This window comes from Chlorocebus sabaeus, chromosome 16 (assembly GCF_047675955.1).
Source record: "Chlorocebus sabaeus isolate Y175 chromosome 16, mChlSab1.0.hap1, whole genome shotgun sequence".
Lineage (NCBI taxonomy): Eukaryota > Metazoa > Chordata > Mammalia > Primates > Cercopithecidae > Chlorocebus > Chlorocebus sabaeus.
Window position 1 is genome coordinate 427163 of NC_132919.1, and position 14320 is coordinate 441482.

The 14320-nt window shown below is 53.5% G+C and overlaps 1 protein-coding gene across 3 annotated transcripts in view; it reads right to left on the minus strand.

Moving 5' to 3' along the window:
• RPH3AL (rabphilin 3A like (without C2 domains)) overlaps nt 1-14320 on the minus strand; it is a 184650-nt gene that overhangs the window by 153402 nt on the left and 16928 nt on the right. The window contains exon 1 of one of the 3 annotated variants that reach the window (XM_073023835.1): nt 2775-2899. The exons of 1 other annotated variant lie outside the window; for it this stretch is intronic. The gene's annotated coding sequence lies outside the window, so the exon portion shown is untranslated. Of the gene's footprint in view, nt 1-2648; nt 2737-2774; nt 2900-14320 lie in introns of those variants that run through there. One more of the 3 variants, XM_073023839.1, reaches the window with a different exon arrangement.

A 14320-nucleotide genomic window follows, 5' to 3' on the forward strand; every position in this document is an offset into this window, starting at 1 on the left:
ATATCATCACTCACAATCTCCCCTGCAATCCCAGCGGGTGCCCTCAGCACCCCGATATTACAGATGTGCCCAGCACACTGCAGGGACAGCCCACACCCACACACAGGCCCACAGAGGCCAATTAGCTTCCTCCAAGTTAAACAGCGTGTCCACAGCCTCACTACTGCACACACGGCCTTCTTTTCAGAGGCGTAAGTTTGCAATTGGACTCTACAGCTCACCAGTGGTTTACTGTGGGGCTTGTTACATGTCCCTCCACTCCATTTCTCCCTCTGTACGACAGAGGTAATAAATAATGCATTTCTCAACAGGTTTTGTCCATAGTGAATTGTGGTAACCGAGTAAAAGTTCCAGGCTGGGCGCAGTGGCTCACGCCTGTAATCCTAGCACTTCAGGAGGCTGAGGCGGGCGGATCACGAGATTGAGACCAGCCTGGCCAACATAATGAAACCCCATCTCTACTAAAAATGCAAAAATTATCCGGGCGCGGTGGCTCACGCCTGTAATCCCAGCACTTTGGGGGGCCGAGGTGGGCGGATCATGAGGTCAAGAGATCGAGACCATCCTGGCCAACATGGTGAAACCCCATCTCTACTAAAAATACAAAAATTAGCTGGGCGTGGTGGTGTGTGCCTGTAATCCCAGCTCCTGAGGAGGCTGAGGCAGGGGAATCACTTAAACCCAGAAGGCGGAGGTTGCAGTGAGCTGAGTTCGCGCCACTGCACTCCAGCCTGGTGACATAGCGAGACCCCATCTCCAAAAAACAACAACAAAAAAAATAGTTCCAAACACAGTATCTGGTATGTAGCAAGCCCTCACAAAACAAAACAAAACAAAACAAAACAAAACAAAACAAACCTGTTTTTTAAACTAAGCTGGTCCCTGAATGCTGGTGAACTTCTCCACACTAAGAAGATGAAATGGGAGTTTAAAACAACGGCAGACCCTGATGATGAATGAAATCCCGGCCTGGGGCCATCAGCCAAGGGCATCTGGGCCAAACCAGAGGGCAGGAAACAGCAGGCTTCCTCCTCCCAAATGAACTCTGGCCCAGAGGCAGCTTCCTTCAGCCGACCGCACCCACTTCCCCCAGAACATTCCAGAACATTCCAGAACACTCCGTGCTAGGCCAGGAGGCTCCAGGAAGAGGTCACTGAGTAGCTCTCACCATCTCCTCCCAGCCCAGCCAGGAGAAGATGCCCCTCCCTTCCAGGACTCCACGCACAACTTCTGACCTGCCCATCACCCACGGCCTCCCCACAGAGGGCCAGGGCTCAGCTCGTCCACCTCCGAACCGCCTCTCTCCAGCGCCTCTAGGCTGCCCTCCAAGCCAGTAAGGGATGGCCTGGGTGGCTGGGCGGCTTGTCTTTGGCTATGGCCCTAGTCTGCCTTCTGAAACCCTCTCTACTTGGGCCCTTGACTGGTTATCTGCCTTCAGTCCTGGTAAAATGAGACTCTTCAAGGACTGTCAAGAAACACTCCCCTCCTCAAGCACCCTCAATGGCTCCCACTGCCTCCTGAAAAGTTCAGAGGCCACACCCTGAGACCGATGGTCCTCTACAATACAGTCCCACCCTACCCTCTGTTCCCTGTGGGACTTGCCTGCTGCAGCCAAAATAGACCACACCAAGAATCGTGCCCACATTTCTGGACCTATAAGTACAGACTCACCCTCCATCTCCACCTAGCTGGGTTTCACTCCTCCCGCACCCCAACTGCCTCTTCCATGAGCCTTTCTTTTTCTCATCTCTCAATTCCTGCAGCACGCAATTTCCAAAGCATGGGCATCCACGTGCCACCTGCCATCCCCGTGCGGCCCCTGTACTATTCTTTACTTAATATTTCCCTTTAAATCAACCCACTCTTTTACTTGAACAAATTTATTTTCAAAGGAAACTTCGTATCTCCGCCATAAATAGAAAAACCATCCCATATGCCATAAATAGAAGGCAACTGAAAAAAAAACAAGTTATGCTCTAATACACATGAAAATAAATCAACAGGAAAACACTGAAATGCTTGTCTGTGTGCCTGATGAGGTAAACCTATATATAGGTTGTAAATGGAACAGCACCTCGAGGGGCAAGGGTCCTGGAACGGGCCCCTGCGTGTGGGTTTGGCGAGTGCTTAGTCCTGACAGTTGCTCCTGACCAAGTCCGCTGGCCACACGGCCTTCTAAAGTCTTCAAAACTCCCCTCCTGCTCTAAGACACGTGGCCTTGGCACTTTATTTTTTTGCTTTCTTTGGGGCCCTTGGGTGTTTTGGCCCCATCTCACAGTTATCTGGGGACTTGTCACCGAAGGTGAGTATCCCAGGGGAGGGAGCGCAGAGCCCGCAGCCCCTGGGCCGGTCCTGCCCACAGCGTAACAGGCAATACAAGCAGCATGTTCCGGTCTGCTCAGCCGCGTGGCCCCCATTCTCTGCCTGACCCCAGGCCCATCTGCTGCTAGCACACAACCCCGCACCCCCAAATCCATCTCTGTCCACTGGGGTGTTTCAAAGGACCACACGGAAAGAGCACTGGAGGCACCAGCGGGGCACGAGGCCTGTTCTCCAGCCCCGGCTGCCTCTTGAGGACCTGGGGCAGCCTGGAAAAGCGAGTTTCCAGTCAACGATTAACCAGACGCTCTCCCAGCGCAGACACAAACCTTTTCCCCGGAAGTTAGCAAAGTTCTGGGAGAATCCCTGCATGAACTGGGCCCCAACTCCAGGAAAACGGGGGCGTCTTCCCATGTTTCAACACTCCAGGGGAGCCGTGAGACCCAGACACCTACCGGGAACGGAGGGGCTTCACCCAGACAAGGCCCCGCACAGGGGAGGAGGAGGCCGCTCTCCCTCCCACCAGCGCTGTCAGGGGAGACCCGCGGGCGTTCCAGATGAGGAGCTGAATCACTGGGACTTAAGTCAATAAGTGGCAGCACCAGGCAGGCCCAGCTGGAGCCAAACCAAGGCCTGGATTCTCCTCGTGGACGCAAGCCAGGCAAGGCCCCACCACGTCCCCCAGTCACGGAGTCCAAAACTGAGCAGACTTGGGACGCTTCCTCTTAGACCGCAGCCCTCTGTGGCAATGCTCGTCTGGCCACTTTTACACATTTCAAGCATTTTTTTTTTTTTTGGTTAGAAAGGGCACATTTTCTGAAAAGGCATCCAATATAGTCCTTACAGCAGTGGGGGTGGGAACAGGGCATCAGCATCCCATCGCTTCCCGAAGCCCCGGCTGCCTGGACCGGGCCCCTTCTGGGGGCGGCTGTTCTGTTCGGGAGGAAGGCAAACTGAAGCACAGATAACCTGACAGACGTGCAAATGGAGCAGCTTCCCAGAGGTGCCTCCAGGAGGACAAGGGTAATGAAATGAACCCTGGCACAGCGAGGGAACCTTTGCAGCCTGACGTCCTCCTGCAGAGGAGGAGGAGGATGACAAGGATCTCTTTGTTGACCTTTTCATGGTGCCAACAAGCTACTGATGGAAAAAAGAAAATGTTTTGATGCTTTAAAAAAAAAAACAAAACATCACCAGCAACGTATCCCCATGGGAGTAGCAGCAGGTGCTGCCGAGAGACAGACAGACAGAGGGATATAATCGCCAAGAGGCTGTCAAACTGGGTTCCAAGGAGCCAGGGGTGCCGGGTACCATCTTCAGGACTGTGAAGGTAGAAGCAGGGGGCTGGGAACAAGGAGGGTTATTACAGCTCAACCCAAAGCAACTCTGCTTTTTCGTCTTCATCTGTCAAGGCTTCCAGGTAGGATTTCATTTGAAGAAAAGATCCTGCAGTAAAAACGCTGAGAAGTGCTGATATGTGCTGCTGGTTATATGAAAGGGTGGAAGGAGGCCGGTGCAGTGGCTCACGCCTGTAACCCCAGCTACTCAGGAGGCTGAGGCGGGCAGATCACCTGAGGTCAGGAGTTCGAGACCAGCCTGGCCAACATGGTGAAACCCTATCTCTACTAAAAACACAAAAAGTAGCCGGGCTTGGTGGCAATGGTGTAGCCCCAGCCATTCAGGAGGCTGAGGTGGGAGGGGGGCTTGAGCCCAGGAGTTTGAGGCTGCTGTGAGCCATGATCTAGCCACCGTACTCCAGCCTCGGTGACAGAGTGAGACCTTGTCTTAAAATTTAAAAAATAGGCCGGGCGCGGTGGCTCAAGCCTGTAATCCCAGCACTTTGGGAGGCCGAGACGGGCGGATCACGAGGTCAGGAGATCGAAACCATCCTTGCTAACCCGGTGAAACCCCGTCTCTACTAAAAAATACAAAAAAACTAGCCGGGCGAGGTGGCGGGCGCCTGTAGTTCCAGCTGCTCAGGAGGCTGAGGCAGGAGAATGGCATGAACCCGGGAGGCGGAGCTTGCAGTGAGCTGAGATCGCACCACTGCACTCCAGCCTGGGCGACAGAGCGAGACTCCGTCTCAAAAAAAAAAAAAAAAAAAAAAAAAAATTTAAAAAATAAAATAAAATTCATAGGGAGGCCAGGCACAATGGCTCACACCTGTAACCCTAGCACTTTGGGAGGCCGAGGCTTAGCCAGGCATGGTTGTGGGCCCCTGTCGTCCCAGCTACTCAGGAGGCTGAAGCAGGAGAATCTCTTGAACCCAGGAGGTGGAGCTTGCAGTGAGCCAAGATCGTGCCATTGCATTCCAGCCTGGGCGACACAGAGAGAGACTCCGTATCAAAAAAGAAAAGAAAAGAAAAGAAAGAAAGCGTGGAATGTGCTAGCAGCCGTCTCTGAGTGAGCGGGACCCCACACACACACCCAGGCGTGCAGGCACTCAGCTGAGCTCCGTCCTGCACGTGTGCCGTGCGTGCAGAAGAGACGCCTCCTTCACCAGGGCCCAGCCTGGCCACTCTGCTCTTCCCCTGGCAGGACCACAGGCCGGGAGGACCAAGTTCAGAAACACAAGTGACACCAAATCAAGCAGATGCCTGAGCCGAGTCAAGCTTCTGGAAAAGAGACTTGAACCCAGCAGGGACAGGGGCTCGATGCAGATGTCAGGGCCAGACGTGCGGATCCAGAGACCAGAGGCTGAACAGACGGGAGGACCGTGTCGGCGACCGGAGCTGATCTCAGTCGGTCCCTGGGGCAGGCACGGCCGCGAGGGGCTGGTTTCCACGTGTGTCCAGAGGCTGCTTCATGGAAAGGCTAGCTCTGTGTGAAGGTCCAGGGGGCACCAGTCACGAAGGTGTGATGAAGCCTGAGTGTTTGTCCTCTGCACAGCTGAGAATGGCAGAACGCAGCCACACTGCCGTGCAGATGGCACCTTCACAACTTTACACCCCTCACAGAGCTCCAGGGTCCAGACAGCTGTGCACCCACCACCTTTACCAAAGCCACGGCCGGGGGCCCCTGCTGGTGTTCTGCAATGGGCATATATTTTGTCTACCCAGCATTCCTTTCCTTTCTTTGAGAATAACTCTTCAGGTCCAAGTAGTCATGCCCAGTCCTCCTGGGCAAGAGAAGAGGCCCCTCCTTCCTCCTCTTCCTTGTGAATGTGATGAGGACGACCAATTAGAATAGCCCCACCCCCCCGGCAGGGTAATTGGCTCCGGGCTGGGCATGTGACCCAGACCCAGCCATACAGAGTCCTCCTGGGGTCTTGCCAGAGTTCCTGCGAAATAAACCCACTGTCTGGGACAGGAAGCACAGCGCTGGCTTGAGATGGCCAGTAGCCACCGGGTTCTGCCTAGAAACAGCACACCACACACACTAACAGGCGCCCGACGTCCTCACAGGAGACCGCACACCACACACGCTAACAGGTGCCCGACGCCCTCACGGGAGATCGCACACCACACATACTAACAGGTGCCCGACGTCCTCACAGGAGACCGTACACCACACACGCTAGCAGGTGCCTGATGTCCTCACAGGAGACCGCACACCACACATACTAACAGGTGCCCGACGTCCTCACAGGAGACCGCACACCACACATATTAACAGGTGCCCGATGTCCTCACAGGAGACCGCACACCACACATGCTAACAGGTGCCTGACGTCCTCACAGGAGACTGCACACCACACACGCTAGCAGGTGCCCGATGTCCTCACAGGAGACCACACACCACACATGCTAACAGGTGTGCCCTCGCTAACCCAAGGGCGGTGTGTGCATCCTTAGCACCTGCCCATCCGGCACCATCCTCTGACCCAGGGACTGCGAGCAACAGGGCCCTGTGGCCATGACACGTCCTCACCCTCCAGGTAAAATCTCACCAATTGAGTCTGCACATGAAAGTAGGTGCTGAAGGCCAGGCGTGGTGGCTCAAGCCTGTAATCCCAGCACTTTGGGAGGCCGAGACGGGCGGATCACGAGGTCAGGAGATCGAGACCATCCTGGCTAACACGGTGAAACCCCGTCTCTACTAAAAATACAAAAAACTAGCCGGGCGAGGTGGCGGGTGCCTGTAGTCCCAGCTACTCGGGAGGCTGAGGCAGGAGAATGGCGTGAACCCGAGAGGAGGAGCTTGCAGTGAGCTGAGATCCGGCCACTGCACTCTAGCCTGGGCGACAGAGCAAGACTCCGTCTCAAAAAAAAAAGAAAAAAAAAAAAAAAAGAAAGTAGGTGCTGAATTGCCTAATAAATCCACACGTGAGAGGTGCAAGAAGGAGCCAAAAAGGGCTGAGCTGAATGACTCGTATACGAAATAATGTGATAATTAATATAAATAGGAAATTTAAAGTCCTCAGCTGAGTGACAGAAAACACCTTAAAAAGCTCGAGAGAAATGAAGAAAATAAACCTATAACTGCAAAATCAAAGCATTAAAAGAAGGTGTGCTCAAGATAACATGCTACAGATGTGATCGATTCATATTTTAACATTAGTAATGCGTGGGGCATGGTGTTCCCTGGACAACTGGCTGCATGAAGCCTTTCTGGAGGGCTGGGCCAGGCCAGCGGGAAGGCAGCTGGCATAGCTGGGGCTGGGGTGGGGTCCTGGGGCCAGGGCCGGCCGGACGGCAGTCCCCAAGGACCAACAGGCGCGGGAGAGGCAGGATATAAACTGAGCTGGGGAGTAAAGGCTGTGCATTCTTGCAGGGCATTGCCTCTACCACCCCCGGGCCACACTCGGGCCTGCCCGGTTCCCCAGCTCTTCTTTCTCCTGCCCTGCCTACCCGAGGCCCCTCTCACCCTGCGCTCCACTCACATCTGCTTCTCCCCAACCTGCCCAGCTGGTCTGTGCGGAGCTCCTGCAGCCGCCTCAGATCCACGCTTCCTGGGTGGCCGCTCCTCCCCACCACCGCCCTAGGGGCACCTCAAGCAAAATCTGGTTCTTCTCCCCTCCAGGTCTGCCTCTGCCTTTGCTCCTGCTATCCCCAGGGCCCCAGGTGCCCCTCCCTCCACCTCATCCTTCCGGACCCAGCAAATGTCCTCCACCGGGAGGCCTTTCGTCACCTCCCCACCCTCCTGGAAGGAGCCTCTCCCACCCCAAACTCCCATAACTAGTTGCCTGTCCCTTTGCTTCGTGCTGAGCTTGTGCTGTATTTGTTCATGTACTTATCTTCTACCGGACTCCTCTCTGTATCCTTTTTATTCTTTCACCCATTCATTCCACAAACACTAATTGAGCGCCTCCTATGTGCTAGACCCCACGCTAGGACTGGGGACGCAGTGATGAGCAAGACAGACACTGTCCCTGCCGTCCTGGAACTCCCATCTCGGAGAGAAAACAAAACACAAAGCAAACAAACACCAGTAAATACGTCAGGACAAGCGGCGATATCGGCTGGGATAGAAAAGTGGAGGTGATGGAGAGGCGAGTGTCAGTGCAGACGGAGGAGGTGGGGGAGGAGACTCTGAGAAAGCGACATTCGACTGGGGCCAGAGGGGTGAGCAGAGCGAGTCGGGCAGCTCTCCAGGCACATAATCGGTGTTTGCTGAACATGGGTGGAACAAATGAGTGGCTAACAAGCCAGAAATCCCAAGCGTGTGCCCCGTGTCGCTCCAGACACAACTTCCCCACCCTTGTCACCCTGATGGATCCCTCCGACTGGCAACCAGAGGCATTTTCCAGCCCTCACGCCTCCTACGGGGCCCACCCGTGTCACCCGTGCAGAGGCGCTCGCCAGGACTTGGGAGGATCTCCGCTCAGAACCCCTCACGGCCTCCCTGACATCACCAGCAGCCCTCGGGCTGCAGAGCAAGCGGGTTTTGTCTCCCTGCAGACTCCACCCCCAGAGCACCAGGCACAGAAGCCCAGCGAGGCCGCCTCTGCGCTCGGGGGGAACAGCCCTGACGGATTGGTGGTGTCCGCCAGGCGACGGCAGAACACACAGAGGCACATTTGCCACGTATTTTCCTTATCACCCAGGGCCCCACAAATGACCACTCAGGCAAGAAACCTCCTTCAGGTCTAATTGCCTGGACGAGCATCCGCATCTGCCACCCTTTCCTCAGGGGCCACGTGAACCAGGTCGCTGATTTTTTTTTTCCTGCCTCGACTGCTCATTAGCTCAGAGCTAAATGTGTGGCTCAAATACAGCAAACTGTATACAGCTCGATGGCCCGAATAGGGGTCTCACGCTCCCCCTGGCTTCAACCTTCTAGATAATCTACATCTATGTCTTTCCTGATCTTAATTTTATGATTTCTATTTAGTGACAGGTACATAAACATACACACATATATGTATAGACATATGTAAACAGACATACACACATGTATCAATAAAAAATATCTACGTATAGGCCCGGTATGTAATACCTACTTTACATTTTGTCTATGAATATATCTTTTTTTAAAAAAATAGAGACAGGGTCTCACTATGTTGCCCAGGCTTGGCTCAAACTCCTGGACTCAAGTGATCCACCTGCCGGGGCCTCCCCAAGCACTGGGATTACAGGCACGAGCCACCGTGCCCAGCCATTAACATGTCTTTTTATATTTATTTCTTATATTTCTTCTCCCTTTTTTCTTTTTTTTCAGAGACAGGGTCTCACTATGTTGCCTACGCTGGTCTTGAACTCCTGGGCTCAGGCAATCCTCTTGCCTCCGCTTCCCAGAGTGCTGGGATTACAGGCATGGGCCACCACACCCAGCCTTCATATTTCTTATATGCATAAAATATAGAGAGAGTTATAAATATATTCTTGTAAGTACCCTCAATTCTTTTATAGAACAAGATAGAGGAATAAATGAATAGACAGACAGATGACAGACAGGAAATACCAGGGAAGACATAAGACAGCCTTTGCTGAGAGAATTCAGAATACAGTTGGCTGCACTCTGTCGTGAACAGAGTATGGAATTAGAGATCAGAAGCCAGACTCTCAGTCCCAGCTCGGACCAGCGACGTGACTGTGAAGGGAAACAAGTTAAACACACACATCCCCGCACGTCCTTACGCCGGCCAGTCTGAGGTTTTATCAACTCTTACATGTCTATCATCTAATCTGCGCTGCTCACTTCCCCGGTGGTCACAGAAATTACACGGGAGGTTCCCGACTGTGCCAACACCGGCTTCATGCAGGACGCTGGCGTCATTATTAGTATTGGAGACGACGCTCCAGGCAGCCCGCGTTCGACCATAAACAATAAGACACCAAACGGCACAGCCTCCTGCTAAATGCTGCAGGAATTCAAAAAGAAAGGAGCCCTCAGAACCCACATCTGCATTCAGAGTGTCCCGCCCCTGATGTTTGAGAGCAGCGTCTGACTGAAGGACTTCGATCCCCTGCTTCTCCTAGAACGACAGCAAGCCCCAGCCAGGATCAGTGGCGACCCTCAGGACTGGAAACGGCTGCCCTGGTATGGAGCAAAGGGCTGGGGCTCTGACAGCCCCCGGCGGTCCCCTGACCACACTGTCCTCTGCAGAAAGGCCAGCACAGCACACATCACCCGTGGGCCAGGTGAAAGAGGACAGGCCAAGGCTGGAAACCTGGGGCCTGGGGCAGCTGACCCCTGCGTGTGCCTCCCGCGTGACCTCCCAGACCCCACTCCTGCATGTGCCTCCTGCATGTGCCTCCTGCGTGACCTCCCGGACCCCACCCCTGCGTGTGCCTCCCGCGTGACCGCACAGACCTCACCCCTGTGTGTGCCTCCCGCATGACCTCACAGACCTCACCCCTGCATGTGCCTCCCGCGTGACCTCACCCCTGTGCGTGCCTCCCGCATGACCTCACAGACCCCACCCCTGCGTGTGCCTCCCGCATGACCTCACAGACCCCACCCCTGCGTGTGCCTCCCGCATGGCCTCCCGGACCCCACCCCTGCGTGTGCCTCCCGCATGGCCTCCCGGACCCCACCCCTGCGTGTGCCTCCCGCATGACCTCACAGACCTCACCCCTGCGTGTGCCTCCCGCATGACCTCACAGACCTCACCCCTGCGTGTGCCTCCCGCATGGCCTCCCGGACCCCACCCCTGCGTGTGCCTCCCACATCACCTCACAGACCTCACCCCTGCGTGTGCCTCCCACAGACCTCCCAGACCTCACCCCTGCGTGTGCCTCCCGCATGAGCTCACAGACCCCACCCCTGCATGTGCCTCTCGCATGACCTCACAGGCCTCACCCCTGCGTGTGCCTCCCACCAGACCTCCCAGACCTCACCCCTGCGTGTGCCTCCCGCATGACCTCCCAGACCTCATCCCTGCGTGTGCCTCCCGCATGGCCTCACAGACCTCACCCCTGCGTGTGCCTCCCGCATGACCACACAGACCCCACCCCTGCGTGTGCCTCCCGCACGGCCTCCCAGACCTCACCCCTGCGTGTGCCTCCCACATGACCACACAGACCCCACCCCTGCGTGTGCCTCCCACACGGCCTCCCAGACCTCACCCCTGTGTGTGCCTCCCGCATGACCTCCCAGGCTCTCCTGTCCCCCATCACAGGCCCATGTACAGTCACCAGGGTTTCCAGGCACCTGAATCCGCACCACTGGGCTTTACATCGCAGGGTCGGGGACTACTTAAGCCTGGGAGGTTGAGGCTGCAGTGAGCCGTGATCATGCCACTGCACTCCAGCCCGGGAAACAGAGCAAGATAAGAAAAATTACCAAGTCTTGTTTTACGGCCTAACATATGGCCTCTCCCGGAGCACGCCTCACGGGCACGAGAGAAGAACATGCATGGTGCAGTTGCTGGGTGGTGTGTTCTACAGATGTCCGTTAGGTCCCATTTTTCAAGTCTATTTCATTGTTGGTTCTCTGCCTACTCTTTCTATCCATTATTGAAAGTGGGACCTTGAAGGCCCCAACTATGATTGTTGGGTTACGTGTTTCTCCCTTCATTTCTATTGGTTTTGTTTCATGTATTTTGGGGGTCTCTTGTTAGGTGCATACAGGTTTATAATTATACGGTTTCCTGATAAGTTGACCCCTTTGTCATTGTAAAATGTCCTTGTTAGTCCCTAGTAACAATTTTTGCCTTAAAGCCTATTTTGTCTGCTATTTGTGGAGCCACTTCACCTCTCTTCTGGTTACTGCTTGCATGGAGTATCTTTTTCTCTCCTTTTACTTCCCACCCATTTGTGTCTTTGAATCTAAAGTGTGTCTCTTGCAGGCAGCATACATAATAGTTGTATCACGTTTTACATTTTTATTTATTGACTTATATCTGAGACAGGATCTTGCTGTGTCACCCAAACTGGAGTGCGCTGGTGTGAACACGGCTCATGGCAGCCTCAAGCTTCCAGGCTCAAGCGATCCTCCTACCTCAGTCTCCTGAGTAGCTGTGACTACAGACATATGCCACCACGCCCAGCTAATTTTTATATTGTTTGTGGAGATGGAGTTGGTCAACATGGTACACCATGTTGGTCAGGCTGTATCATGGTTTTTTAAATCCATTCTGTCATGCTCTATCTTTTTATTGGAGAATTTAGTCCATTTGCATTTAGTGTAATTACTGGTAAGATAGGATTTATGCCATTTTGCTATTTGCCTTCCATATGTCTTGTCTTTTTATTCCTCTATTTTCCCATTTCTGCGTTCTTTTGTGTTGAACAGGTATTTTCTAGCATAACTCTTCATTCTCCTCTTCCATTTTTTAAAGTTATTTTCTTAACGGTTGCCTTGGAGACTACAACTAACATTTTAATTTAAAACAGCCTAACTTGGATTAATACTGACCTAATTTCAATAGTACACAACAACTTTGCTCCAATATCGCTCGCTCCCTCCACTCCTTGCTGCTATTATTGTTACACAAATTACATCTTGGTACATGATAAGCCCATCCACAAAGTTTTAACAAGCATTGCTTTCTGCAGTTACCTTTTCAGACAGACAGAAGAATCACTAGCAGAATCTACTTACCCCTTTAAAGATGCTCCTTGTATTGTCATGTGGATTTCAGTCACTGCCAATGCCCTTTCATTTCAGCCTGAAGGATTCCCTTTCGTATTTCTTTTTGTTGTTGTTGTTGTTGTTGTTGAGATGTTGTCTCGCTCTGTCGCCCAGGCTGGAGTGCTGTGCCCGGATCTCAGCTCACTGCAAGCTCCGCCTCCCGGGTTTACGCCATTCTCCTGCCTCAGCCTCCCGAGTAGCTGGGACTACAGGCGCCCGCCACCTTGCCCGGCTAGTTTTTTGTATTTTTTTTAGTAGAGACGGGGTTTCACCATGTTAGCCAGGATGGTCTCAATCTCCTGACCTCATGATCCGCCCGTCTCGGCCTCCCAAAGTGCTGGGATTACAGGCTTGAGCCACCGTGCCTGGCCTCGTATTTCTTATAGGCCGTGCTGGTCAGTGACAAATTCTCTCTGTTTTTATTATATTAATCTAGGATGTCTTCATCTCTCCTTCGTTTTTGAAGGATAGACTTTCTGGATGGAGAATTCTTTAAAGAATTTTTTTAATTCTTTCAGCACTTTGGCTGTGCCACCCACACTGCCTCCTGCCGTCCAGGGCTTCAGATGAGAAGTCAGCCGTACTATTAATCTCATGAGTGTTCCCTGCCTTATTGACGCTCGCCCTTCAATTCTGAGTTCAACCGTATCTTCCTCCCTGGCCTAGGCCAGGCCCTTTGACACCGGCACTCCATTCCTCTGGAATTCCCCTTTGTAGTGATCATCACCGTTGTAATTCAACAATTAATGATGGACGGAGCTCTTTCCTGTACTTTCCCATCACTAGAATGTAAGTTCCATACGGAAGAACCAAGCCTGTGTTGTTCACCACTCTGTCCCCAGAAGCCACCCAATGCCTGGCACACTGTAAATCTCAATAAACATTTACTGAGTGAATGAATGAAATTCATCCGAGAGTAGGTTACATGACGGGTCTCAGCTTCTCACACCCTGCAGTGGTGTAAACAGCCACACCACGCCAGGGCCTACAAGTAGACAGTGTACGTCCCTGGCCTGTGTTGAGGTTGGCCGTGTGCCTTGTGTTAGCTAATGGGATGTCAGTGAACATGATGTGAGAAAAGGCTGAAAACATGTGTGTATGATTGAACTGGATCTCTTGTGCTCCTCCTGTCACCACGAGAAAGAACAGGCCTTGGGTGGTCTCTGTGCTCCTCCTGTCACCACGAGAAAGAACAGGCCTTGGGTGGTCTCTGTCCTCCTCCTGTCACCACGAGAAAGAACAGGCCTTGGGTGGTCTCTGTGCTCCTCCTGTCACCACGAGAAAGAACAGGCCTTGGGTGGTCTCTGTCCTCCTCCTGTCACCATGAGAAAGAACAGGCCTTGGGTGCACAGAACAGGCCTTGGGTGGCCAATGATCCAAGTGGGATTAGAGACACATGGAACAGATCTAAGCCCAGCCTGCAGCTTGAAGCCAGCCAAGCCCTCCTGAGGGCAGCCTAGGGCGGCCAAACCTCACCCAACCCCCAGACACATGAGAGGGAAATAAATGCTCAGTGCCACATCCCAGTGGGTTTGGGGGCAGCCTGTTGCACCACGATATGGTGGCAATGGATGACTAAGACATATGCCCTTGTGAGTCCGAAGGCTGGGAGTGAGTGCTGGGGAAGGTCTTCACGTGGCCCACAATTGGGTCCAGATTAGTTCCACAGGCAGATCCATCGGCCTCCTCCGTACTTACAGAATAAACTTCCCAGAATCCTACAGTCCCACAGTTCATCTCTGGGGCCAGCAGCTCCTAGAGTGGCCCAGAGTGTGCTAAGCACGGAGTACAGCGCCAGGCACACAGTAGGTACTTTGCTGAGTTAGGCTTTGTCCTTCTCCACCTTCTCCCTCACCAGTTCCACCATTGGGCCTGAGTTCATCTGCACAGCCAAACACCTGCAGTTCTTCCTCCACTGTGGGGCTGAGGAGGGGGGCGCGAGTGCACCCCCACCTGTCCCAGGAGCTGACCCTTCTCACTGCCTCAATGACACCCCAGACTCAGGTGACGAGGCGAGGACAAGGACGAGGGCAGGCAGAGCATG